This window comes from Jaculus jaculus, chromosome 12 (assembly GCF_020740685.1).
Source record: "Jaculus jaculus isolate mJacJac1 chromosome 12, mJacJac1.mat.Y.cur, whole genome shotgun sequence".
In the NCBI taxonomy this organism is placed as follows: Eukaryota; Metazoa; Chordata; class Mammalia; order Rodentia; family Dipodidae; genus Jaculus; species Jaculus jaculus.
Window position 1 is genome coordinate 63987080 of NC_059113.1, and position 25153 is coordinate 64012232.

Sequence of the window (25153 nt, forward strand, 5' to 3'; positions counted from 1 at the left end):
CCAAGGTATTTTATTTATTTATTTATTTTTTGCTATTGAAAATGGGACAATGTCACTTATTTCTTTCTCTATCTTTGTCATTTTCATATAGAAATCTACTGATTTTAGTACATTGATTTTGTATCCTGCTACTTTGCTGAAGGAGTTAATCACCTTTAAAAGTTTTGGGATGGAGTCTTTCAGGTCTCTTGCACATAGAATAATTTCATCTGTGAATAGAGCTAGCTTAACTTCTTCCTTTCCAAACTGTATCCATTTTATTTCTTACTCCTGTCTTATTGCTTGATCTAGGACTTCCAGTAGTATATTGTAAAGCAGAGGAGTGAGTAGACACCCTTGTCTTGTTCCCAATCTCAATGGGAATTCCTTCAGTCTCTCTCCTTTAAGTATTATTTGGGCTTTAGGAGCTTTATATATAGCCTTTATTATGTTGAGATATAAACTGACCCTGCCAATTCTCTCCAATGTTTTGATCATGAAGTGATGTTGTAATTTGTCAAAGGCCTTTTCTGCATCTATTTAAATGATCATATGGTTTTTGTGTTTAACTTTGTTTATGTGGTGTATTACATTGACAAATTTCCATATGTTGAACCATCCCTGAATTCATGGGATGAAGCGTACTTGACCAAGGTGGATAATGCATTTGCTGTATTGTTGGATTCACTTTGTGAGGATTTTGTTCAGGATGTTTCCATGTAAGTTCATCAGGGAAATAGGCCTGTAGTTTTTTTTCTTGTGGCATCTCTACCTGGTTTTGGAATTAGGGTGAGACTAGCTTCTTAGAAGGTGTTGGAGAGCTTTCCCTGTTCTCTGATTGTGTAGCACAGTTTGATAAAGATTGGTTTTAGTTCTTCCAGGAAGGTTAGATAGATTTCAGCTGAAAAGTCATCTGGTCTTAGACTCTTCTTTTTGGGAGGCTTTTGGTTACCTTTTCAATCTCAATGGGTATGATAGGTTCATTTAGGAGATTAATTGGCTCTGAGTTTAGCTCTGGTAGATGGTATGTGTCCAGGAATTTATCCATTTCCTCCATATCTAGTTTTGAGGAGTAGAGATTTTTGAAATAAGTCCTGATGACTTTCCCAATTTCACTTGTGTCTGTTGTGTCTCCATTTGCATTTCTAATTTTGTTAGTTTGAAGCATCTCTCTCTCTTTTTTTTCCTTGATCACATTGGCCAGGGGTATGGTAATCTTTTTTCAAAGAACCAGCTGTTTGTTTCATCAGTTTTCTTAATTGTATTTTTCATTTCCAATTCATTAATTTCTGCTCTGATCTTAATTATTTCTTTCCGTCTGGAGCTTTTTGGGTTGGATTATTTTCCAGTGCCTTTAGGTGGATGAGCTTATTGATTTGGGAACTCTCTGTCTTTGTTATGAAGGAATTTAGTGCTATGAATTTTCCCCTGAGGACCACCTTCACTGTGCCCCATAAGTTTTGGTATGATGTGTTCTCATTTTCATTCATTTCTAGAAATTTTGCAATTTAATTTTTTATTTTGTCCACTATTCATTTATTGTTGAAAAGTGAGCTATTCAGTTTCCAAGAGCTGATGGGATTCTTGGTGGGTCTTTTGTTGTTAATTTCTAGCAATATAGCATTTGATCTGATATCATTTAGGGAATGATGTCAATCTTCCTAAATATATGGAGACTGGCTTTGTGATCCAGTATATGATCTATTTTAGAGAAGGTTCCATGTTCTGCTGAGAAGAATGTGTACTCTGTGGATTTGGGATGGAATGTTCTGTAGATGTCTGTTAGGTCTAATTGTTCTATGGTTTTGTTGAACTCTCTCACTTCCCTGTTTATTTTCTGTTTGAATGATCTATCTATTGCTGATAATGGAGTATTGAAGGGTGGCCTTGAACTCATGGTGATCCTTCAACTCTGCCTCCAGAGTGGTGGGATAAAAGGCATGTGCCACCATGCTGGGCTCTTCTATGTTTTGAATGGAGACATCTATTATAGGACTGAGCCATCTTGTTGGATTTACATGCATTTGATTTTTCAGGATGCTCCTTTTGGGCTGTGGTCTGCCCATCACAGTGTTGGGGCAGGGAGAGTGGGGCTGAGGTCGAGGTGGGGGGAGAGTGGTGAGACTTTCAGGTAGGGTAGGGAGAGTGAACGGCTTTGGTGCAGGCAAGCGAGCAAGGGGCTTTGGCATGGTCTGGGGATCTAGGGGCTTTGGCATGGGGCAGAGGAACTAGGGGTTTGGGGAGGAGCAGAGGAGTGAGAGGCTTTGGTGCAGGTGGGGGAGCTAGGAGGCAGGTGAGAGAGCAAGTAGCTTTGGCTTTGGGTGGAGGGGTGAGGGGCCTTTGTGTGAGTGGGGGAGCAAGTGGGAGGCAAGGGGCTTTAGTGAAGGGGTAGAAGAGCAAGGGGCCTTGGTGCAGGTGGGAAAGTGAGCAGGGAAGGTGAGCTAGGGGCTTTGGCATGGTGTGGGTGGAGCAGGTAGATTGCTCATGCACATTGGCACAGGTGGAGCTATGCTGGCCTGTGTCCCCTTGCTTGCTGTTAGTGCAGGAGGAACCTGAGGCTGGGTCTATGGCTAGGATAGCTGCTTCAGGGGATTAGGGGCCTGGAACATGGGAATCAGACAATTCCATTTTTTGCCCCTCTACACCTTTCCACTGGAGGTCTATTAGAGAATGCTCTTCCCTCTGAGTCCCAGTGAACCTTTAATATCTTGCATTTCCTTTCCCGAGGAGGATGCCATCTTGACCAGAAATCTCCTTGCAATTATTTAAAAAAAATAATTCAAATATAAATAGCACATCCTTGCACCCAGAATCTCCCATTTTAGTAGCCCTATTAAAATCATACTTACTGCTAAAGGAACCCTACTAAGAGCAACATATGAGTTTGCTTTGGCAGTAACATTGCTTCATTTTAGTGCAGAATATGTTCCTAACAATCTGTAGATATGGAGAAAATCTTTATATCAAGTCATGCTTATTCTGTTTAATTATACTATAATTTCAAGATAGGAGTAGCTCAGGAGAATCTTTGATTTCACTACATAATATATTGGATGCTTGTGAAAATTAACAATTGCTTTAAAATCTTTTAGTCTATCTCAATAGCTTTTATTAATATATATTATATAAAGTTGGCATACTTTAACTTTTAATGGTTTCATTGTGTCATTTTTATACATATGTATTATTATACTTTGTATTAATTCATCATTCCCTCCCCAACTATTCTCTCCTGGTCTCCCTCCAAATAGTCCTCTCTTCTGCTTTCATGTTCCTGTCTCCATCCTCCCTTAAGATCTCTTCTTCCCTTTTGTGCTCCCCTTTCTAGTTTCAACATACACACAAATTGTAAATCAAGAATCATGTGTGTGTATATATATATTACGTATATATATATGTGTAATCTTTCTCAGTTTGGGTTATGCAATAACATAAGACTGTATAATTTACAAAGGAAAGACTGACTTTGGCTCATAGCTCTGTGGGTTAAGAATACTAAGAGCACCACCACAGTGGCAGCTTCTTTTTTATTTTACTTTAATTTTTTTACTTAGTAAAAACATTCTTAGTACTGAGTTTCACTGTGACATTTCCTTTTTTAAAAAATATATATTTTTAAATTAGCAAACAGAAAGAGAGAGGGAGAGAGAGAGAGAGAGAGAGAGAGAGAGAGAGAGAGAGAGAATGGGCATGCTAGGGTCTCAAGCCATTGCAAATGAACTCCAAGTGCATGTGACATTGTGTGCATCTGGCTTTACATGGGTACTGGGGAATTGAACTCAGGTTGTTAGGTTATGCAGGCAAATGCCTTAATCACTGAGACATTTCTCCAGCCCCATTGTGACATTTTCATACATATGTGTCATTATATTTTGTTCTCCTTCATTTCTTCACTTCTCTCTGCATGCCCTTTATCCACCTGGTTCCATTTCTGCCCCAGAGAGCCTCCCTTGATACCTCTCATCACGTATATTATACTACCCTCTCTTCTTCTCCTCCCTTAAAGTCTCTTCCTCCCCTCTTATGTTCCCCTTCCAGGTTTTGTCACACACACACACACACACACACACACACACACGCACTTAAATCTAGAATCTACATATAAGAGAAAATACAGTATTGTCTTTCTGGGTATGGCTTATTTAACCTGACATGATGATTTAGTTCTGCCCAATTCTCAGCAATTGCCAACAGTTTGGCCATTTCTTTCACTGTTTCTTCACTCTGGTAGTTGTTTCCTTTGCTGTGCAGAAGATTTTTAATATCACATAAGCCCATTTGTACATTCTTAGGTTTGTTTCCTGTGTTATTGGAGTCTATTACAGAAAATAGATTCCTGTGCCTATATCTTAAATTGTTTTCCTCTAGCGGTTTCAAAGTTTTGGGTATTATATTAAGGTCCTTGGTCCATTTGGAGTTGCTTTTTATTTTCTTGGTTTTTCAAGGAAGGGTTTCACTCTAGCCCAGGCTGACCTGAAATTCACTATGGAGTCTCAGGGTGGCCTCGAACTCACAGCAATCTTCCTACCTCTGCCTCCCGAGTGCTGAGATTAAAAGTATGTACCACTATGCCCAGCTTTTGATATTTGGGTTTTTTTTGTCTGCTTTTGAGGGAGGGAGTCCAGGTAGGGTCTTACTCTAGCTCAGGCTGACTTGGAATTCACTATGTAGTTTCAGGGTGGCCTTGAACTCATGGTGATCCTCCTACCTCTGCTTCCCGAGTGCTGGGATTAAAGGCATGTGCCACCACACCCAGCTTGGAGCTGATATTTGTACAGCAGAAGAGATTTGGATCTATTTTCATTCTTCTACATGTAGATTATCACTTTTCCAACCACCTTTTCCCAAAGAGGCTGTCTCTTCTCTAATATGCGATTTTGACACCTTTGTTAGGTGGTTTAACTACTTGGGTTTACTTCTGAGTCCTGTATTGCATTACATTGCTCCCAAGTCTTTTTTTGTGTAAGGGCTATGCTGCATCTGTTACTGGGATGGTGATATAACTTTGAGATTAGGTATTGTGATGCTTCAAGCATTGCTTTCTTTAAGGAATGTCTTGGATATTTGCTTCTATGTGAATTTTAGGATTTGTTTTCTAGTGCTGGGATGAATGTCATTAATAGTTTAATGGGTATTTTAATGAATCAGTAGGTCATTTACCTGGTTGGGTTTATTTCTAGATAATTTTTATTTCTGATTGTCTTTTGTGGTTTTTTTTTTTTTTTTTTGGTTTTTCAAGGTAGGGTCTCACTCTAGCTTAGGCTGACATGGAATTCATAATGTTGTCTCAGGGTGGCCTCAAACTCACAGTGATCCTTTACCTCTGCCTCCCAAGTGCTGGGACTAAAGGTGTGTGCCACCACACCCGGATATTTTTAAATATTTTAAAATCTTTTGTAAGTGTAATTTTCCTTCTAATTTCTTTCTATGAGTTTATTATTGATGTATATAAGAGCTATTACTTTTTGTATGTTAGTTTTATTTCCTGTTGCTTTGCTTAAAGTGTTTACTAGAGCTAAAGTTTTATGTGTTTTGAAGTCTTTTAAGAGGTTTATAACAAGCTGGGCCCAAAGGGGTGACCAAGCCGCTTTCACTGTGCCACGGCAAATAGCAATCTCTCTCTTTTCCTTTCAAAGGCTTGTTGGATAATGTTGCTTACCTCTTTCCAAAGTGCATGCATGCCTTTTGTGGTGGGATCCTGCATACAGACTGATTCCCAAGATATTCTAACTACTCTCCTACCCTCAAGAGAACAACTGGCAACACTGTGGAAGAGCTACTCTTTAAAGTAGAACATTCTGGATTCAAAATATAAAAACTTGGCTTTCTTTCTAAATTTCTCTGCTTGTTATGAACCTCTTAAGTCTTTAAATTTGTATTCTTATTAAGTGATTAAAAGAATTTCCCTAGATTTCAAGGGCAAAATATATAGACTGAATAAAAGAATCAAAGTTTTTATTTAAAATGTTTAAGAAGATAGTTTTATCTGTAAGGATTTCTCCCTCTTTGCTGTTTATCTCTCAAAAAATAAATGGATAATTATTTGCTGTAGAGCTACACGAGTAACTTCACCAGTGATCTTTCACGTTCTTGAGTCTTACATCTCAAAAGATATAAAGTTACACCCTAATTTTCTTAAGGTGCACCTAGATTTATGTGCTTGTCATGTGTGTCTATGATCTATTCAATTTTGTTTTTGTATGTTGTCTTGAAAAAATAGAGCAAAACAATAGTGCACCATCATGCCACCACCCACCGGGTTGAACTTTTTTTTTTTTTTTTTGATGATTTCTTTTTTTTTAATGATTCTTTGTTCTCTCCTCCCCTACAGGGCTGAGATTACAGATGAGCACTGGCCATGCTCAGCTGTTTATATGAGTCACAGGGATCAAACTTGAACAGTCTTTCAGGCTTCCTGAGGCCCTCATGCTTACACAGGATATGCTCTTAACTACTGAGCCACCTCTCCAGCTGGCGCTAGCACATTTTGACAGAAAACTGCATCTAACAGAGACAATCACATTTGGAGAGTCCATTTGAGTAATCTTTCCTAGATGAAACCAAACTGGAAAAGCTATGCATGGAAAGGACAGGGTGTTAATAAAGAAGATGTGTGCCTCATGTCAGAGAAGAGTCAGAATAACAGGAGGGGGAAGACTATTCCAAAACAAAAAGAGGAAGAGCTTTGGAAATTCACAACTGTAGGTAGTGAAAAGGTAATGATAGGGTACTGAAAAGCACATAGAAAAAGAAAGGTAGTATTCTATGAAGAAGCATGCCAAAAGAACACGGCACAGGTGTATGGCTGCTGGTGGAGACAGTAGGCAGGAACATCATCAAGAGGAAAGTCAGGCAGCCCTGGTGAAATGAACTGATAGTTCCACCTTCAGGGCAAATCCACAGCCCTAACAAGATTACAATCCAGGCAGGCTTTGATGAGAGAGGTCAGCAGTGGAAAAGAATCCCATTTTATCACTATGAATTCAGAGGGGAGTAGCCAGGTAGGACCTACCATGGGGGCCTGAAAATGGGAAGTCAAGCAGCCTGATGCTCACCCTCTACACCTTCAGGGTGAGGGACAGCCAGCCCTGGGAGACAGTTGTGGGAAGCAGGATGGCCACTAACAAACAAAAGATGAAGGTGACAGGAGGGCGACAGTGAGATGCACAGTGAGATGCACAGGGGAAAGTAGCCTGTGTCTGGAAGCCTGGGAACATACCCCTACCTGAGAATGACCTGGAGCTTGACAGGTGTCAGCTCAGTAGGGGATCAACCTCAAGAGCCACCTACCTGTCACTTGCTGCTGCAGAGTCTGAAAACTCTAGATCATCAGGAAAATGCTTAAAAGCATATTTGGAAGATTGTACACCATGACAAAACTGGATGAATTCCAGGGATTTAAGAATGGTCCAACCAACATGTGTAAATCAATAAATCACATATCAAATAGGTTCAAGGATAGACATTACATGATCATCTCAGTTGATCTAGAAAAGATCTTTGACAAAGTTTAACAACTCTGTGTGCATCATAATTAAAGCCTTGAAGAAATCAAGAATAGGATACTTGAACACCATAATGGGTATAAATGGTAAACCTATAGCCAATATTATGCCTAATGAGGGAAAACCTGACAGTATTTCCTCTAAAATATAGGAGACAACAGTGTCTACTTTCCTTTACATTCATTCAGTATAGTGCTTGAAGCCTGATTAGAGCAATAAAACAAGAGAAAGAAATAAAATGGATACAACTGGCAAAATAAGTCAAATTATCCTTATTTGCAGATGGCATACTCATTTAAAAGGATTTCTCCCTCTTTGCTGTTTATCTCTCAAAAAATAAATGGATAATTATTTGTTGTAGATCTACACAAGTAACTTCACCAGTGATCTTTCACGTTCTTGAGTCTTACATCTCAAAAGATATAAAGTTACACCCTAATTTTCTTAAGGCGCACCTAGATTTATGTGCTTGTCATGTGTGTCTATGATCTATTCAATTTTGTTTTTGTATGTTGTCTTGAAAAAAATAGAGCACAACAATGTAAAATTCAAAATATATATAACTGGTGGCCAATTCAATTTTATTATTTTTAATTTTGATTTTAAAATATTTTTGATATATCAACTTAAAGTGTGAATGTGCGTGAATGTGAATGTTTGTTGGTATATTAAAAGACTTTATAAGCCTATACTCATAAACTTAAGTCATCTTAACTTCTTAAAACCTCTAGAAATGTTATTTTTTGGATTTACTAAAGGATTTATAAGACCATAAATTCTACTTGTTTGAGCAAAGCAATACTTATTGGAATCAAAAGACAAAATTTTGGGCTGGAGAGATGGCTTAGCAGTTAAGGTGCTTGCATGCAAAGTCTAAGGACCAGGTTCTATTACCCAGGGCCCACTTAAGCCAGATGCACAAGGGGGCACAAGTGTCTGGAGTTCGTTTGCAGTGGCTAGAGGCACTGGCACACCCATTCTCTTTTTCTCTATCTGCCTCTTTCCCTCTCAAATAAAATAAAATAAAATATTAAAAAACACATTAAATACTACTTGTTTGGGCAATGCAATATTCATTGGAATCAAAAGACAAAATTTTGGGCTGGAAAGATGGCTTAGCAGTTAAGGTGCTTGCTTGCCTATGAAGCCTATGGACCCAGGTTCGATTCCCTAGTACCCATGTAAGCCAGATACACATGGTGGTGGGTGCATCAAAATAAAAGAGAGACTAATTGAGAGGGGGAGGGGATATGTTAGAGGGTGGATTTGTGAAGGGTAAAGTTTGGGAGTAGAGGGAATTATTATAGTTTATTGTCTATAATTATGGAAATTGTCAGTAAAATAGTTAAAGAAAGAGAACCAGATTTAAAATCATTTTGCAAGGAACATCATTTCTGTAATTGCATAATGTATTTGTTTTTGATAAGCACTGAGTTAACAAACATAAGACAATTTTACTGGGGTTTGCACTAACCTTTTAGTGCCTTAATTTAAGAAAATTATTTTACTACCATGAGTGCAGATTTTTTTTTAATTGTGTGTTGGTAAGTTTTTCATTGATAATTGGTTTAATTTAACATATTTAGGTTTATTGAACTTTCATAAATTAAACACAATTTTGCATCAAACTACCTGTTACAATAATAAATGGCTTTATAAAACTATCTACAAACAATATACAAGATTACCCCAATATTTATGAAGAAGAATTATGGCAATATATCCATGATGTTTTCCAGTTAACTGTTAAATGCTTCTCCAATAACAAGAGTTGATTTATGTGGGCAGTATGATTTATTGTTTATTTTTAAAGTAAATAGTCATATAGATAAAGCTGTTAATTTAGTCCAAATTCCTTTAAATGCACAATATAATTAAAAATTTAAATAACAAGTGTAATTAATCAAAAATTTATTTTATAAGTCACTGTCTCAATTCTAATTTTACAAAAACTCTTTATTACTTATATTTTTTATTCCTGCTTCAAGACTTTATTCTCTCCCTCATAGACAAATGCCCTCACCTTGGGGATATTGCAGGCCATTTAATTTTTTCTCTAGACATAGCATAATCCATCTTGAAGTAAAAGACACTTTGGCTAGGTAGCTACTAGAACTTTAACATAAAACAATTTAGTGATACAATGTCTATAGTAATGATAATAGGAACTATTGACCACTCCCTAATGCATGAAGAAAATGAGGATCACCAGACCCTCATGTGAGTTACAATTGTTCCATCCCTTTTACCTTCTCTCAGTGTCAAAATTTTCCCAGTGAAAAACAAATATATGTCACTTCTCAAAAATAAAAATGTCAGTGCCCTAGCCTTAAGGTTACTTAATACTATAAAAAATAATGATAATTATTTGATTTTTAAAACTAATGACAAATTTAAAAACTACAGAATTTATTTGGCCTTTATAATGCTTTGTGGCTAAGGGTCATGTACATTGTCTATACTGCTGATATAGTAATATTGACTCATAACTGAGTACTCATAGAAATTGAATTCAGTTAGGTTCTTTGTCACCAGCCACTTGTTATGCTGTTCTGTATTTATGTTTCATGTAATTTGTTCTTATGTGTAACTAAATTTATGTCCAGTGAATATTCAAAAGTACATGGATAAACATTAATATAAGACTAAATTGCTAAAATCATGTTTACAATAAATTAAAAATAATTCATCTCTAAGGTTTTGGCTTTATGCTTATTCATGCTTGCTGCAATTAATTTAAAGTTACCTTCTAAATATATATTATCATAACTTAAATCTTTAACTAATTAATTTGGATTTACTAACCAACCATAGGACTGTTACTATATTATGTCTATGTTTATAATTGTTATACTTTCTAAAAAATGTAGCTTCCTTGATTTTCATTTTAATTTTTAACTTATGACAATAATAATAAAGATACCATTAAATATAAAGAAATAATATTTCAAATATCAGGTATATTTTCAATCTAAAAACACGTTTTAGATCAAAAAGGTCACATGGTATATAAAAAGCCATGTTATTTAAACAAAAAGAGGGGGGAATAAGGGCTAAGGCCATAGCTACCCTTGACTAAAACACATACTACTATGATTACTTTTAATTTTTTTAATGTTCAAAAAGAAGGTCGATGGCTACTCAAATTAGGAATAGCCCAAATCTATTCTGGCCAGCCCTCTGCTCCTGCTGCCCACCAGGAAGGCCCTACTGTGACTAATGGAGTCTGAAGAAACTTTCCCACCACACTGAGGTGGTTCTGACTGTGTCAGGACAACCACAAACCCTACCACTATGCTTGCAGACACAATGGCAGTCATCTCCTGAGTGGTAATGTATTTACCTGGGGCAAAAGGGAATGCATAGTGGGCTTTCGCTGCTGACCTCCCTTTATATGTTCCACAGATGGATCTACCTTTCCCCATTTTCAATAATGTCACTTCTTGGCTAAGAGGCATAGAGCCCTTTAAAATTAATAGTCAATTTAATGTTACCCACATTTCACCCTCAGAAATCAATTATTGGTCCACTCATTTGTCAATTTGCATGGGTTCTAATAATTTATGCCTTATACCCAAGCTACAGGCTTGGCTCCACTTAAAAACCAGACGAGATAAATTTTTGGTTGCAGGTAGTTATACAAGTGGCAAAGAAATAAATTGTTTCAGCCTCCTATACCCTGCTGCTGTGTTCATACAGACCCTCATCCTGAATGTCAAGAAATCCCATGGGAAACATGTAAGGGCCCTGTAGGACTTATACCAGATGGGGAAATTATTCTGTTATTGACTGGGACCCTAAAGAGTGGATCCATGATAAACATAGTCACTCCTTGTCTGTCTATACTTCTGTCAATGACTTGACAGTATATAATAATGATTTTATCATATGGGGAGTAAGCTATGTAGCCCCCAACTTTTTTAGGAACATGACCACCACAAACCTGTTTGGTGACTTGGGTCCACCTTTTAAAAATTATTAAATGTGGGAAAGTAAATTCTAAAAAAAGTAAAGAATATCTCTTTACTTTCTATTGCTACCACATTGGACTAATTCACCTTTGTACTCTCCATTCATATGTCTTTCTTATTGGTCATTTTCACATTACACACAAAAAATTCTATTTCATATTCCATGCTCTTCCAGCTTTACCTGCTTGTTTCTTAATAAAAGTATGTTAGTGATGTGAAGCCTGCACCTTATCTCAATAAATTACACTGAGCCTTAAAAAGAATCCAGGGCTTTTGCTATAATTAATAAAATAGCATAATACTTCAACAGACCTAAATGGTTTCTGGTACACTTTTAGTATAGTCACTGCTGTTTTTTTTTTTTTTTAAATTTTTTATTTATTTATTTGAGAGTGACAGACACAGAGAGAAAGACAGATAGAGAGAGAGAGAGAATAGGCGCACCAGGACCTTCAGCCTTTGCAAACGAACTCCAGACGCGTGCGCTCCCTTGTACATCTGGCTAACGTGGGACCTGGGGAACCGAGCCTCGAACTGGGGTCCTTAGGCTTCACAGGCAAGCGCTTAACCACTAAGCCATCCCTCCAGCCCCACTGCTGTTTTTATTCTAACTGCTTCTGTCGTGAAAGTGACAAAGCTTACCTAATCTACTCTAATAACACACTTTTATATCAAACTGTGTGTAATGTAATGAGTGCCATTACTATACAACATGCGATAAACAAAAAAGCTGCTAACCCAAGTATAACTTATGAAATCAAGTATGACATATGTTGGTGACCAAATTTAAACCACTCAGCTCCAGGATACTTTAAATTGTGAGTGGAGACATATCTATGTCCTCATATCTTTAATATAAATCTAACTGTACATGAGATGGAATTAATGAACATCTTCAAGGGTCCCTATTTAATTATATTACTGTAAAAATTAATTGAATACATGACCAAATTAGTCAAAAAGTACTGTCTTACAAAAAATATTAAAAAGATAATCTTGTTACCAGGATTTTGCCAACAATTTGCCTTGGTTTAATCCATCTTCCTGGATTTCAAACACTTGGCCTTACACTTTGGTGGCCATTACATTAATTACCTGTACTCTGTTTTTGCACAGTTGGAGGGATCAACCTAAAAGTACTTACCTGCCAGCAACAACAATGTGTCTGCTTCATCAGACTGCTTTTAAAAGAAAAATAAAAGGGAGATATGGAGATCAAGCTGATTGGCAAAAGGCTAATATCTGCACAGGCTAAGTCTGGGGACATAGAAAACTATGAACCTTGGGTAGCACTTCATGGAGACAGGGATTCATAGCTTCTCCAAAGATTCCCTGACGAAATAAACCTGAGCAAACAACACATAATCTGTGCTGATGCCTGAATCTGAATAAAAGCTGTGAGTGCAGTCAGGGGGAATAGTGCTCAAATACATCTCCCTGACCCTCCATTAAATCATATTTTGCCTGGCATGCGTTCATTTGGCATTTATCCAAACACCATTAGATGGTGTACACACACAAGATGCTAATGCCTTGTACCTATAATCCATACTGTGTTCCTACATCTGTTTTTGCTATTGTGGGTATCTTTGTGAGTAAATCCAGAGGTGAGAACTCATTACTGTAGTCCCCTTTTCTCCTTGTGAGACCATTCAAAAACCCTTTCTTGGATGCCTGAAACTATGGTCAACACCATCACTGTGTGTGTGATTTTCATATATAGACATACAGTAAGTAAATTGCCAATAATTAAATAGAACTATAAGCCATACTATGGTGAAAGTTTGGGGCAGTGTTAAGAAAAGTAAGGGTCACCTTAATGCAAGCACTGTGTTTATATCAGAGACATGATAACTGAATAACTAGTGGGTGGATAACATGTCCAGGGTGGTCATAGTTATTTGCTCCCCAGAGAGGAGAAAGCACACAGTGAGGGGTATCATTACACTACTCAGAATGGTAAAATTTATATATCATTCATTTCTGTAATTTCTAGTCAATATTTTCAGACCATGATTGTGCACAGATAACCAAAGCTTTGAAAAGTGAAATCATGAGTACAGGGACTAGGGAACCACTGTACTCCAAGTGGGCATTTACCTAAAGCATGGGCTTTCTCCTGTCTCCCTCTCCCTCTTTGTGGATCTTAGAGTTCAAAAGTATTTGAGAATAAAGCTATGGTAGTAATCCAATCCTGAGTGGAGGGTGGGAGGGCAGGTTTAGTTCTGGTGACAGACATGAACCTGCCTGGCCTGGTATAAGACTCTAGGGAATAGACAAGGAGGACACTGTTTCTGCTTCTTGAGGAATCAGTGCTCCAAGAATGAGGCACACATACAATGACAAGAATTTGTGGAAGATGAAAATTCACATTAAAAACCATGCACAGGGGCCCTGTTTTCTCCCTCAGGGCACTTTCTGGCCTGATCCTGTTAATCTGAGAAATGTTAATCACTTCCCAACACAAAGCAATAAATCTTCCCGGTTAAGAGCTAGAATACCTTTTTGGGACGGTTGCTAGGTGAGCCTGGGGTCTCCATGAAGTCTCTCAGCTCAGAATATTTCAAACACAACCTGCAGATTTCGTTTTCTCTTCCAAAGAACAAAACAGGCATTTTTTCCCCATACTTGGTAATTTAAAATAATAATGTATAAAGTCCTGTTTACCTTCCTAAACAAAACACTTCTAAATTACTCCTTTTCCTGCTAATACTTATATGTTTAATATTCTAAATCCTTCATGTAGGCAAACAACGAGTGGCAAGCACCATAGGATGGCGTAAACCTCCTTAAACGTGTGTGGTTCTTGCCACCTTCCAGGTGGCATCGAATATGCTTATTTTTCAAACAGTGCCTTCTTCCACCAACCATTGTAGCCCTTATTAACTTAGGGCTCCTGGCATGTCCCTCAGAGTCTACATGCTGGAATGGATGGCACACTGAATATATTTAAAAAGAAAATTTAAGAATTAAAAACTCATGACTGTAAATATTCAATAGACATTTAAATTAATGTTTCAAAACAGCTTTTTTGATGTGGGGGACATGTTTTCTGTCAGCTGCTTGATATTTATTTTAACATATTAAACAACTTCAGAAATATTCATTGCACGGAAACCTTTCTATGTTTGATTGGGTTAAATTTACAAGCTGAATTAATGGTATAAATACATTTACATAATACATTTCCCACTAAACAAGTTATTTTGCCATCATCTCTGCTCATATGTATGTTTAAGGAAAAGGCAGTCCCCTTTCTGTTGCCTGCATAGCTCATTTAGCCTAAGTAGAATTTAGAAGGCAAGTCTGTGTTCTCTCTGTGTTTCAGCCAGCCAACATAAGAATTTTACCATTAAATAGCACACATCTGTGGTCTCCTGCAAGGAGAGAAATCTTCTAACTAAACCCAAGCTTTCCTGTAGGTTTTGCTTTTCAGAGGTGCTATAATGTACATGTAGTGTGCTAATTTAAATCAGAGGTGAACAAATTAGGTAGGAGGTCACATGCAAACTCTGAAATTGTCAGCTCAAACCCAGATGAATTTCAAATGGCAAGAAAGGCTGAAAGAAGCAAGTTAGAGCACTGACAATGCACACAAGGCAGTCATCTTTTTTTTTTTTTTTTTGCTCCTACACCTATTTTCACAGATAAGAGAGGCAGCCACTGCATCTGCTGCTGCTGTCTCAGGCTTCAGGATGTTTTGAACAATACACTTCAAATTATGCCAATTAGAGGACCCTTCATTATCCAGTGTTGTGTCTTTCATGATGTTACTGGCAGAAAGGGTACATCACTCCACCTTGTAAGGCTTGGTTTTGCATGTCTGGCACTGAAATGGGCATTGTTTGACTCAATTTCTCTCCTCTTTTCTCCATTTCCCATTAAACTTCTTTGTTCAGAGCCAGCTGCTTGTTCCTCTCAAGATAATGACTGGGCAATGCGCTTTCAAAAACCATGGAGAACATAATTTCTGGAAGGCCTGACTCCTTGTACATTTTGCTGTCTGTCATCTGGTGGTGACTTTCAATGATCCCAGGGTAATAAGAATTCATGGTCCTAATGTGGAGCTGAGAGCACCACAGAAATCCTCCCCATGTTTGTTTCTGAATGGAGGTAAAACTTGTCTATGAGGAGCTCCGAGCACCACAGCAGCCCTTCTCATATGTATTTCTGAATGGGGGTATAATTTGTATGTAATTGGATGTGCAGATTTTAAATATAATTTGAGTTTGAACAAATATATTTTCCTACATCACCATGAACTTTATCAAGATGTAGAAAATTTCCATTACCCCAGAAAGTTTCTTAATCCCTTGTCCTAACCCATCTGTCTGGAAAAGCAGCTACTGTTTGGGTTGTTATCCCTGTCAGGGAGTTTGGCCTACTGTTGGACTTTTCATAAATGTAAGCCTAAGTGACTTACATAGTGGGTGTGTCTGTCCCTCTGCAGACTACTTGTTCCTGAGAGATGTCTGTATAAGAAAGTGACATGGGCTGGAGAGATGGCTTAGCAGTTAAGGTACTTTCCTGGAAGCCTAAGGACCCATGTTCAATTCTCCAGGTCCCACATCAGCCAGACACACAAGGTGAAGCAAGTGTGCAAGGTTGCACATGCACACAAAGTAGGACATGCATTTGGAGTTCTACTGTAGTGACTGGAGGCCCTGGCATGCCAATTCTGTCTCTCTCTTGCTCATAAAATAGGGCAGTCTGTGGGCTTGTCTCAAAAAAAAAAAAAAAATATATAAAGAGTTGTCCAAACTTGTGGTTGAATCCTTTGTTATTTTGGAGGAGAAAAGCACTCAACCACAAATATTATAGAATGAATTTTGTATCTGGTGATTTTGACCATAAAATTATGATGTTTATTAGGGAACTGACACCCTTCTTTTTTATTTTATTTTATTTTTTTAAATTTATTTGAGAGCGACAGACACAGAGAGAAAGACAGATAGAAGGAGAGAGAGAGAATGGGTGTGCCAGGGCTTCCAACCTCTGCAAACGAACTCCAGACACGTGAGCCCCCTTGTGCATCTGGCTAACGTGGGACCTGGGGAACCGAGCCTCGAACTGGGGTCCTTAGGCTTCACAGGCAAGCGCTTAACTGCTAAGCCATCTCTCCAGCCCACCCTTCTTCTTTTTTAATTACTATTTCTGTTAGTTTGAGAGAGAATCTTGCTATCCAGTTCAGGCTGGCCTTGAACCCATTATCCTCCTCTTAAGCCTCCCAAGAGCTAAAATTGTAGGGTGCATCACCATATCCATCTCTGCCTTTCTTTAATATAGACTTATGTTTTGGAAAGAGTTTGGTTTTTATTAGAAAAAAAGATATGAGGTGTCAGTAATAGAAGTAGTTTAGCTTTTATTTTGCTTTAAGGGAGTCTGGGGTTGAAGTCTGAGGAGGCAGAGCTACACAGTCAGGAGTTGGAAGCCATCTTGAGCTGTATAGCTAAACAAGCAAGTAAGAAAGAAGGAAAGACTTAGGGGAGTTTGGGGCAAGCTTTCCCAGGAAATGAGCTTGTACACTGGTTCTAATAGTTTGCTCATGAGGTTGGTGGGGATAGCAGGAATACCTCCAACAAGGCCAGATCTGCAGGCTCCCTTAAGAAGCAGAGCCCATGCTTCTGCAGCAGGTCTCTGTCAGTGTCAGTCTCTCATGGCCACACAGATGTTTTGTGCCAACAAGTCAGAGCAAGAGGACGAGAGCTCAGTAATGTGAGAGCTTTCTCATGTTCTACAGACCAAGCCCAAGCCCTCTTGAAGTTGTTAGTGCTATATAACATCTCACTGGAATCTTTTTCACACATGCTGCTCACATGCCTTACAAATAGCTGTAAGTCAGTAGGCTTGGACATTTTCAAGCTGCTTGTCTTAATCAGTCTACCTTTATTGTACTGAATTAAAACCAAAACCAATTACAGGGGCTGGGGAGGTGGGTTAGCAGTTACAGGCACTTACTTGCAAAGCCTACTGCCTAGGGTTCAATTCCCCAGCTACCCTTGTAAAGACAGATGGACATTCATTTGCAGTGGCTAGAGACCCTGGTGTGACCTCCACCTGTCTGTGCACAGTGAAAAACAATAACAATAAACATGTAGGTGTGGTGGTACATGCTTTTATCCCAGTACTTGGGAGGCAGAAGTAGGAGGATTACTGTGAGTTCAAGGCCAGTCTCAGACTACAGAATGAGTTCTTGGTAAGCTTGGGAGAGAGTGAGACCCTACCTTGGAAAAAATCAGACAAAAAAAAAAAATTGGGGACTGGAGAGATTGCTAAGTGGTTAAGGATCTTGCCTGCAAAGCCTGATTACCCAGGTTTGATTCCCTAGTACCCATATAAAGGCAGATGCACAAAGTGGTGCATGTATCTGGAGTTTATTTGTAGCATCTAGAGGTCCTGGAATGTCCATTCTCTCTCTCTTTCTCTGTCTCTCTTCTGTCTGTTTCTTTCTACTTGCAAATAAATTAAAAAAATAAAAAACAATAACAATAAACAAATGAACAAAACAAACTCTCACTTATTCTGCCATCCTCTTTTGAAATTCTTGGCACAGTATGGGGACTTAGGTGTGAAGTAGAGGTGTGAGCACAGCCCCCTTTCTATTCTGGAGTAGTTGTCAAACCAGCAGAGCCCTTTGTAAGTTTAGCATCTCTGGCCTTTTAACTTTGACACTCAATACCACATTGTTTCTATAGATGCCAAAGACAAAGCAGGAACTTAATAAATGACAGTCCCCTTCCTCCATCACCCCCATTCTTCTGGCATTTCTTTAACTATCATCAGGACCACAGTGAGATGATTCTGCATTGTTTTAACTGAAAGGATGAAAGTTAGGCCGATATATATTAAATATCATTTAAAAAAATGCACAAGTTGGGCTTGGGGACCTTGCAGCAGCTGGGAGGCAGACGCAGGAGGATCAAGAGCTTGATACCAATTGGTATTATATGAGACAGTGTGGAAAGATACATGAAATTAAGTCCTTATGAAATGCTATTTTAATTGATAATATCATTATCACTTGTTTATTGTTATTATTCCATTTCCTTGTGGTATCATAAGTTTATGTAGTTTCATAAATCTGACTTTCCTATTTATTGCCTTTCTACTCAAAAAAGAGTTGGCGTTATGTAACTTCATTTAATAAAGATTGTTGAATATTTCTGAACTGTCAGCAAAATTATCCATACATTGCAGTCTTGAAGTTACTTATAAATGGAAGTAATATTTTTACCTTTTAAAAACTGTAACTGTGAAATAAATTATATTTGTTGAGTTTTGGCAGTCAAATATTTTAAAAGTAAGAGTTTGAGACTAGCTTGGGTTATATATTAAAAAGCTTCAACTTATCAAGGAGAAAAAAAAAAACAACCGAAGTAAAAAAAAAAAAAGAAATTTTGAATAGACATCTCACCAAATAAAAAATTATATTCATAGAGAAACGTTTATGCTTATAGTAATTTTATTTATAATTGTAAAACATCAAGCCAACAGGGGTAGTGTTGTAGCTCAGTTGGTAGCATGCATGAAGCCCTGGGTTCAGCCCCACCACCAGATAAACCAGATATGGTAGCACTCACCTGCAAAAAAATCATAATAAATAAAATAAAATAAATGAAGCAACCAAGATGTCTTATGTAGGGGAATGGCAACAGAGCAAATAAACATGAAAATGCTGACATATATGTCATTAGGGAACTGCACATTGAAAACAATAATGAGATATTATTACATACCCATTGGCATAGTGAAGATATGCACTAAGACCTCATTAATACACCCTAGAGAAACTGAAACTTGAGTGACATTATGTTCATGGAGGTTTATGGACAGCAACAAATGCATCTCTGTTGTGTGAGCTGTGGATAGTGGGAGGCTGTGCATGTATAGGTGGCATAGAGGTGAACAAGGATGTTAAGTTCTTTCCACTCAATTTTTCTATGAGCCTAAAAAACAAATAAAGTAAAAAATAAGGTCTAAGGCTGGAAAAATGGCTTAGCAGTTAAGGTGCTTGCCTGCAAAGACTGAGGACCTAGGTTCGATTCTCTAGTACCCATGTTAGCCAGGTGCACAAGGTGGCACATGTGTCTGGAGTTCATTTGCATTGGGCGCGCCAGGGCCTCCAGCCACTGCAGGTGAACTCCAGATGCGTGCGCCCTCTTGTGCATCTGGCTAACGTGGGTCCTGGGGAGTTGAGCTTCGAACCAGGGTCCTACAGGCAAATGCTTAACCACTAAGCCATCTCTCCAGCCCATGTCTATTCTTTATCTGTAACTACTCCTAGTTTATGACAATTGAAGGAAAATAGTCAGAAATAATGAGCTGCCAGGAAGAACACACAAACAAACATTGAGAACTTCAAAAGTGATATGTGTTAATGCAGGAGCCAAAGTCTGGCCTTGGGTATTCCTCATGACTGAATGGTAAGTTCAACTGAGTAGTTGGAGTTTTCCTGAAAATGCCTGTCTGGGTACCATTTCCAACATGTTCATCACCAGCTGTGGTGTTCCTACTCCAGTAAACTCCATGAAGTAATTGTAGCCATTTACCACTTGTGAAGTCCTTGTCTGAAACTCCATTCAGCTTTGCTCAAATTTGTGAGCTACAAGGTTACTGTGAGGAAATAAGGTTGAATTCAGAGTTTGGTGTGCTGATAATAATCATGGAAGTTGACATGTATCCAAAAACCACATCAGGAAATCTGGCCAGATTTTCTTCATCCAAACATTCTATTAATTTGATGCAAGTTATTATGTCAAATCTAAGCAATGTGAGTCTCTGTCTACAACAGAGCTAGAATACAAGGAGACTGTTAAATCCAGATCTTGGAGTTCTACAAGCTCTCCCAAATATGGAAACAAATAGTGCCCATTTGACTGTGTTTCAGTCACTTTCTCATTGCTGGGACAAAGCACCCAACCAAAAGTAGCTGATGGGAGGAGACTTTTTTATTTTGGCTTACAGTCTTGAGGGGAAGCTTCATGATGGCAGGAGAAAGCACAGCATGAGCAGAGGCTGGACATCACCTTTAGTATAATAGATAGGAAACAACAGCAAGAGAGTGAACTGAACTCTGACAAGGGTGAGCTGGTTATTGCTCCTTAAACCTGTCCCCAAGAACACACCTCCTCAAGAAAGGCACCACCTCCCAAATTACTGTCAGCTGGGGATCAAGCATTCAGAACACATGAGTTTATGGGGGCATCTGATTCAAACCATTACATTAAAACCCTGGTCCCCATAAACTTGTAACCATCCATGATGTAAAATACAATACATTCAGTCTAACTTCAAAAGTTTCCATAGTTTTTGTCAGTCCCAACACTGTTCAAACATCCTCATTGTCTAAGGTCTCTTACCCTGCACCTGTAAAACCAAAAGCATAATGGAACAGAGCAAACATTCACACTGCCAAACAAGGCATTGGGCATAGCAAGAAAGATTGAACCAATGCATTATCTAAAAGAAGGAAAATATCAAATTCTGTAACTCCAAATCTAACATCTTAAGGCAGTGATGAAATCTCTGGAGTTCCAATTCTGCCACTCCTGCTGGGCTTCCCACAGCATGGGGAAAACTCCATACTGAACCAGATGCTCTCATTGGCAGTCATCTCACAGTCCATGTATCTCAATAATCCTGGAATTGCCACTGCAACCTAAATCTCATTCTCATGGCTCCGCTGGGCCTATGACTCCAGTAACTGTGCCTCACATTGGCCAGTGGCCATCTCCAACAAAACTGCATTGCACATCCACTGGCCCTTTCTTCTTTTAAATTTATTTTATGTATTTTATTTATTTACTTGAGATAGAAAAACAGGAAGAGAGAGACAGAGAGAGCGTGAGCACACCCAGGCATCCAGCCGCTGCAAACAAACTACAGACACATGTACCCCTTGTGCAACTGGCTTAGGTGGGTCCTGGAGAGTTGATCTGGGACCCTTTGGCTTTGCAGACAAATGCCTTAACTGCTAAGCCATCTCTCCAGCCCCCACTGGCCCTTTCTTTCTTGTATTTGTTATACTCCCATAGTACCAGGGTACCAAATTGCTAATGCAAGGAATAAGCCACCTTTGAAGAGCAGGATATTTCTTTAGCATTCAGGATGTACTTTCAAAAGAGTAAAAACTTATTCTTGCTGTCCAATGCAAAACAATTGGTCCAATATCAAATGGTGGTACTCTCTCAAGCAATTGCAGCTTAAACAGGTATCTTCAGCCTGTTTTTATTTCTTTCTGTTACATATTCATCTACTTACATTTCTTCTTCCTCCTCTTCCTCTTCCTCTTCCTCCTCCTCCTTCTCCTCCTCCTCCTCTTCTTCTTTTTCCTCTTCTTCTTTTTGAGGTAGGATCTCACTGGAATTCACTATTTCAGGGTGGCCTTCAACTCACAGTGATCCTCCCACCTCTACTTCCTGAGTACTGGACATAAAGACATGTGCCACCATGCCCGGCCTAAATTTATTTGAGACAGGAAGTGGGATAGAATGGGCATGCCAGGGCCCCTAGCCACTGCAAATGAACTCCAGATGCATGCATCACCTTGTGCATCTGGCTTACATGGGTACTGGGGAATCAAACCTGGGTCCTTAGGCTTCACAGGCCAGTGCCTTAAGCACTAAGTCACATCTCCAGCCCTTACATTTCTTCTAAGCTAAACCTTGTTTAAGTTCTCAGAATATAGGCAGAGTACAGTAAGCCTCTCACACAAACTCCTCTAGTCCAGTCCAGCTAAAGTTCTTCCTATCCCTCATACGCTAAGCCTTCACAGTACAGTGTTCTTCCTGCATTGAGGTCTTTCAATTTTCTGACCAGAAGGGTCTATCAGACTTTGCTTATAGCACTACAAGGTGTCTCTTTGGCCAAGGCTTCAAGTCCTCCCACATTGCTCCTGCAAATTAACTTCATTAACTAAAAAGCCCCATAACCATGTTTCTAGCATTAACGCCCCCACTTCTGGCTGGGAAAAAGCACCTGAGCAAAAACAGCTGGTTGGAGGAATGTTTTTATTTTGGCTTATAGGAGAAGCTTCATGATGGCAGGGGAAAGTATGACAGGAGCAGAGGATGGACATCCTCTCTGCTACAACAAGTGGAAAACAGAGTGAGCAGATTTCTTGCAAAAGTAAAGTTGGCTATAACACCCTTAAGACTCCTCCCAATAACATACCTCTTCCAGGAAGGCTCCACTTTCCAAATTGCCACTATCTGCTGACCAAACATTCAAAACACAGATCATAATGTTTTCTAATTGATATCTACTCTAACATGCAGTTGAATTCATGGGTAGATTCTTTTTCATGTTTTTATTTTTTTTTTAATAAGTAGAAACTTTGTATGGATACATCATATGTTGGTAACATCATTTCCCTCCTCCTTGTCCCCACTCCACTGAGGGCTCTTAACAGCCTTAGGATCTTGGTGTCATCACATCCCATGTCTGCAACCTTCTTGGATTTATGACAATCCACAAAATCTATAACAAATTCATGCCATTGTTTGCATAATTTAGGTTTAAACTTTATTACTTTTTCTGGGCTAATTTCTTCAAGCTTATGGTTAACCTCACTATTGTATTTGTATAGGCAAGACCTTGGGTTCCATGTCCTATACATTCTTTTCTTTCATTTCCATTTTGTTTCCAAATATCTTTGTGACAAAAAGCAGATATATCCTTTGAGATATATATCAAGGAATAAGCAGCAACTCAACTCTGATAAGAAACATTTCTAAGTTGAAAGCAAACTTTTCCTGTTAAGAATCACTTACCCCTATGTAGCTGCTGGCCCCACCCATCTTACTGTGGTCTTTTGGCCAGATTTATAGTGTCAGGAATGAAGTTCCTCCTGTGGAATGGGACTCAAAACAAACAAGAAAGCAGTTAGTTATCCATATAACAGTTATGTCACTACTACACCAGTGGGCACATCTTGCCTGGCAAGTCCATTGTGGAGCACACAGGATCCACAGTAGGCAAAGAAGGTTAATGACTTTTCTCCCCCCTGGAGCCTGCATGGTACCTTGTCATTATGAAAGCTAGCCATCAAGGAATAAGCTTCAAGCTCACTTCCAGCTTTATTCTTCTAGTTCAGATTCAAAGGCCTCACTTCCCCATGAGTGGTTCCACCAGCCTAGCTCCCTTCTCCAACCCCAACACCCTTCCAACCCACACCTTCACAAACCTCCCAAGGTTCCTCCCTTGCTGGGGCAGTTTCTCCTTCCTCCCCAAAGGAGCATAAAAGCCTTGTCCCTCATTTTGTAGCTTTCTCTCTCCTTGGCTTCTTATGGATTTAAGGTACATGACCCACCCACCCATCTCTGTCTCTCCCTCTATCTTCCTTCTATTTATTCTGTCTCTCATCCCCTGTTTTAGAGCTTCCTTTCTACCTGTGCACCCTGCCCCTTTTCCTGAGCTGTGCCTGACACTCTCCTGCAGACAGTAACCTGCTTCTTCCTCTGGCCTGACTCAATGTTTCCCCTCTCCCTCCTGCCTCTAAATCACCTACTGTGAACTGCTCAAAATAAACTGCACCCCCCCCCGTAAAGCTGTGTTTCAGTCCTCTATCTGAAGCTAACATTTAGTTTTGGTGGGAAGTTAGGAGCAATAACAGTAACATGTATTGTTTTAGGGGCGCTGAGGCCCCTAAACCAATAAGTAACAGGAAATATCTAATCCTTGGCACTGAGATTTTCATTGAGTGAACTGTTGCTTCTGGAACCAGCTTCATCTACCTCTAACCAATAAGTAACAGGAAATATCTCATCCTTGGCACTGAGATTTTCATTGAGTGAACTGTTGCTTCTGGAACCAGCTTCATCTACCTCTGTAGTGTACCTTCTGTGCATCAAGTTTTTGTGTGGTGACGTAACACATGTTTATTGGCTGAAGATTTTCATTTTGTTGAGTTGTCTTGTGACCACAAAAAATTAGGAGCCCAGATTACAAGATATAAAGCAAAGGAGATTCATTAACAAAAATGTGGAAAAACCTCAGGGTGTCAGGGAAAGCATGCTTAGCAAGCATTGAAAGAGAAAGAAAGGAAAAAGAAAACGTTATACTTTCTGGGTTAGAACTCAGCAAACCAGGCAGGCAGTGACTGTATTGAGCAAGTACAGTAAGGGATAGACTTTTGGGGGTATATAATACATGATTTCATTGAGGAGATAAATATTCCTCATAACTCCTTAGTGTGTCTATAGGTGAGGGGTGTTCTCTTAGTCAGGTGATATCCAGGTTCAGTTAAATTAACTCTTGAGGGAGAGTCTCATAATCTTATATTTTAGGTACCTTAGCAAGTCCTGGGTTCCACCCAGGGCCAGAGGTAAAAACTTTCTCTTAACAAAAGCCCTGCTTCTATCCTCCATTTTATAGACTATTTTATTTACTAATTTATTAATTATTTTTTAATTAAATTTTTTTCTCAATTTTATTAAACACTTTCCATGATTATAAAAAATATCCCATGGCAATACACTCCTCCCCCCTTTTCCCCTTTGAAATTTCCTTCTCCATCACATGCACTCCCCATTTCAATAAATCTCTCCTCTATTTGGATGCCATGATCCTTCCCTCCTCATATGATGGTCTTATATAGGTAGTGTCAGGCATTATGAGGTCATGGATATTGAGGCCAGTATTTTGACTGGAGGGAGCACATTGTAAGGAGTCCAACCCTTCCTTTGGCTCTTACATTCT

The 25153-nt window shown here is 38.9% G+C and overlaps 1 pseudogene; it reads right to left on the reverse strand.

Annotated features, from left to right (window-relative positions):
- Window positions 1-19813: 19813 nt before the first annotated feature.
- Window positions 19814-23072, reverse strand: LOC101594159 (annotated as a pseudogene).
- Between the last annotated feature and the right edge of the window lie 2081 nt (window positions 23073-25153).